This window comes from Haliotis asinina, chromosome 14 (assembly GCF_037392515.1).
Source record: "Haliotis asinina isolate JCU_RB_2024 chromosome 14, JCU_Hal_asi_v2, whole genome shotgun sequence".
In the NCBI taxonomy this organism is placed as follows: domain Eukaryota; kingdom Metazoa; phylum Mollusca; class Gastropoda; order Lepetellida; family Haliotidae; genus Haliotis; species Haliotis asinina.
In genome coordinates, this window is record NC_090293.1 from 6,463,748 (window position 1) to 6,468,679 (window position 4,932).

The following is a 4,932-nucleotide window of genomic DNA, read 5'->3' on the forward strand; positions in this document are numbered from 1 at the left end:
GGTGATTGTTCAACGTGATTTAGTCCCCGAAAGATGGTAAATACCCCGTAAGATCGGTGAATAGATATTCGAATCAATATGAGAGGATGAAAAGAGATTTTTTACACTATTGCACCAGTGTATCCATTACAATAAATATGTTTTGATAATATTGTTAAATGTACTTATATGACCTGAATGGTTTTTTTAAATTATTAAATACAATTTTTCAAAAGTTCGTTTTTCACATGCAGCAGTATGCATGCTTCTTGTGATAATGTCTGTGATAATCTCCGTGATAATCTCATGTAAACTTCTGCTGAAATTTTCTGAAATGATTTAATGGCCCAAATGTGCCCCTTTTCAAAATGATCACAGGTTCATAATGTCCGAGAAAGACAAACACAAAAAATCTAGTTCTTACTAGGTATTACTCATATCATAACCTGATAATGCAGCTTCAATAACTATGTCAAGCAATTACTCGGCACTATCTAAAAACATAAGACGTGGACGTAAGTTCAGTTTTACTAGACGTAAGTTCAGTTTTACTGGACGGTGGGTGGACACGGAGCGGGATTCTGTTCGAAAGTAAACAATATCATCAAATAGCAGTGACGAAATCAAAATATAATCAATAGCATTTTTCATAAGTAAACATAATATCACCAATATCTTAATCTGAAAACCACAAACTATTCATGAAATGTATATTCAAAAGTGAGCACAAAATCTTTTCATATGACAACAGTGCAAGTCAAAATAGCCAAATCTAATTCTATAAAGTCCCACAAAAAATGGCCATAATTCTCAGTATGATCAGTTATGCGACCTTCCACAAAAAAGCATTCGTCCCAGTTCAAGTGTTGAAGTCACTGTACATGTATACATAGAAGTCGAGTAAAGAATAATCTCCTCAGAAATGGGATTTGTGAAATAAGATGTTTGATCACGTAATCAAATGAGACTCTGATAAAGAGGTACTTTTGTTTTTCTCCCCGCGGATACTCATGTGATATCCTAGAATGAAATTTTGCTCAGTCCTGCAACAAATGCTAAACAAAACAAGTAGCAACATGAGGTATTTCATTGAATTTGAAGAGTTGTGGCCTCTCCTGCAGGAGCAAATAGGACTGCAGAAAATGTGAAGAAGGCGATCTCATTAAAAGAAATTGCTGCTGGATCGACCTACAGACAGCACAAAAGTAGGAGTATCTTTTAGAGGGTACACTTACAAACAATACCTCGAAATGTTAGAACAAGCTCGGGCATGTCTTTGAATCTGAAAGGGAATTGATGCCTTACATGAGACTAACATTCTGAGACAAAATAAGTTTGATTCACAAAACTGTGTATCAAATGTTGGAGTTCCGTATTGATTACACGATGCCATTTAGAAAGTGGTCAAATGCAACATATGTCATATTTGGGATTTGATTACTTTGTTACAAAGTTTCAGGGTAAAACATTTAGACATGAAGTAGGCATCCCCATGGACACCAATTAGCTCGCATCCTTCTGGATGTGTTTCATTATCCATATGAATACGAATTTCTACTCAAATTGGCAGAATCAAACACGGTAATTTATTCAAGAAGTTTCAGGTAAGCTTTATGGGTGATGACGAATGCTTCAGTTTAGGGAGTCTTCACATATCTGACTCTTTTGGACTTTAACGTCATTCACAATCTTCAAGAAAGTCCAAAAAAATATGTACACTCAGTAAATGTCACGTTTAGTACCTCCCATTTAGTTGACTGACTTATGCCCGGGTTTACTAATAAGTTGATGACGAATGTTAAGTGTTAGGGAGTCTTCACATTATCCGAAATGTTCTCACGTTCAGCTACACAGGAAAAAGCACTGATTACTGTGGGTGTATTTAGACAGGGCAAGGGCTGGTGTTGTTGGGCCTAACAAGCTTACATGTGCCTGGAAACCCCCCACACAACGCATATATACGCGCGTACGCACGCGCGTACGCACGCACGCCCACACGCACGCCCACACGCACGCCCACATGCACACTCATACTTTGCTGTAAAATCTGTAATACCTTAAAATATTTTGATAATCATTATATGTAAAGACTCCCCTACACGACAGCATTCGTCATCACCAAACCATATATCTATATCTAACATCCAACATCCAGCTTGAATACACCATAGCCAATGACATTATAGGCGTTGCCATTGACAACTTGGGAGGTCAGTCTGTGTCATCGTGACACGTTATACGGAATATGTGACACAAGCGTGTTGTTGATGCTAGATGCCAGGGCAAGGGGTAGTCTCATTCCGCCTATCTGTGGCCAACATGACACATCATGTTCAGGAAGAACCAGGTAACTATCAGATTGTTGCGACACCTAGTCAGTACATAGCGACTATACAACGTCATGTTGTCTTTGATACATACTGGATGAGATCATTTCGTGGATCAGTCAAAGTGAAGAACAAGAGACTTGCAATATCATATGTCAGCGCTGATGAACATTTTGAAACAGTGCAAGATGCCATCTGTGGCTATGCACAACAACGATGTATCAACATCACCAACACCCAGCTTCTCAAACATTGGAGGGGAGATAGCTCCTCCCTTCACCATCCCCTTCAGCGTCTATGAAGATGATGCCAGAAAGAAAAGTTATACAGAAATTTTTGACGATAGAGTGCGGTCCAGAGGATGGGTTCCAAGCAACGAATTGAATGGAAACTGACGTGATGAACATGATCACATCAACTATACCATTGAGTTTCCTTCTCATCACTTTACATTTACTTATCTGCAATGTGAGAGGAGTTATGTAAGGAACAAAGTATCTTACAGGACAACTAGGACAAAGTGATACCGTCTTTACATGTGAACATAACGAACATTTCTTTGATTCCATGAACAGTGATTTTAATGTGTTCTTAAAATGTTCACAACAACATGAACGTAATCAAAGCGAATCTGGCGGCGTCTGCTTCTCCAAGTGTTCTGACATATGTCGATTTGTGCAGAAGATTGACACACAGAGTGACAGCATAATAGCAGCTGAAATCGAACTTTCTTCACAAACTTTATTCCTACTTGGTATCCGTCGTCCAGTGTTGTTGATAGTACTTATACAGGAGCTCTTAACGACGTCTTGGCACTGTATAACATCTATTTCCAGATTAATATTAGCCTCATTCTGGGAAACTTTATTGCGGATCTACGATAGGCTAAATCGATGAAACTCAGTTGTGGCGAGCTGTGAATGAGTGATATCATCTGATATACCCCTACATGACAACATCAACATGGTGTATTCTTACAGCAGCAAAAGTGGAACTGTCAAATCGTTAATAGACTACATATTCATTAGAGAGGACAACATGAGTAGTGTGTTAACCCTTGTGATTATGAACTTCTACCAGATCCAACTCGTGAAGACTGAACTGGTGTAACGCAAGCTGTGATGAACAGATACTCGATGGTTTTGAAACAGAAAACTGTTTCAGTGGATTTCACCACTGATAACTATGCATGTGCTTGTGAATGTATTGAAGCACATATTGAGTACACACCCAGTGTCTAACAGTAACTTGTCCCATAGACTCCAGTAGCCTCGTTTCGACCATAACTTAATCCTGGAGGAAAGAGAGACAATATGAAACCTCTTCATGTTGATATGCAAAGCAAACGTAAGATTTGGGAAGAAAAGGTTTGTAAATGCAGGATTGCATCTTTATTATTCCATAAAGTGTGCTCAGATTATTTTCAATTTAAAATAAATAAATAAATAAATAAATAAATAAATAAATAAATAAATAAATAAATAAATAAATAAATAAATAAATAAATAAATAAATAAATAAATTACAAAAAAATTACATTCAATTATCCTAACTCAATGGTCTAGTCGTTAAGAATGGTTTCCTATCTGATGACTTTAGAATAAGGCAAGGTGTCGGTCAGGGGCGAGTGATTTCAGCTTAGCTCTTCAGCCCATATGTTAACGACCTAATATAAAGATAACTCAGTTCTAGGTCTCCAGCTCCCATTATTGAGACACTGTCTAGATATTCTACTTGCTGATGATACCAACTTAACTTCTAGCAATCCACGTAATTCTCAGACTCTTCGGCGCGTTACTTTTGTTTGTACGCGTAACAATTTTTCATTTCCATTTTAAAAACAATTAACTTGGCCACGTCCCGAACATCCATTTGTCCATTATGAAAATGAGTGTCTGTAAGAACGAGTGCGACTGAATCTACAACTCATTAACACGTTCTAAATTTTCCAAGCTGTATTTCCGAGAAAGAAAAAATACAAATGTGTTCCCTCGTCAATCTCTACTATCTAAAATTCAAAATAAAGTCCTACCGCCATTGTCACTTTTATGAAAATGTGCCCGGGAAACATTTAAATTTTTTGCAGCCTAACACCAGTTAGTCTGTATCTTCATTCTGTGGCCATCAATCTCTGACAATCTGTTACGTACGCTGAAGTTCAGTTGTCTTCATGTACTAAGTCGTATGACAGAATAATGTCTTCACGTGAAAAGGCTAGCTAATATATGTCATGGCCTTGGATTATGTTGCGGTTCACTTAATCCTGTATATGCTTGCCGTATATGAAATAATATGAGGTATTTCTGTAGAAAGGCCTGCCTAAACGCACTGATTCTCCTGCAACCCTAGATACCCCGGGTCTACTGCCAATTCAAGGGTATACAGAAAAACATTGTCTGATCATGTTTGGTAGAGTATGTTGGATAGATGATACCTATGTTGTTCAGCAACATGTTCAGCAACATGTTCAGCAGTTATCTATATCGTCTGTCTAAATCCAGATGTACGCCCATCATTGGGAAACCCTCGTCACCTATGCTGTACATGGTTAAGCTTGCAAACAAATATTACAACATGTGCCATATGTCCTCAAGCAAAATGGAATGATGTTGTTAAATCCAGAATC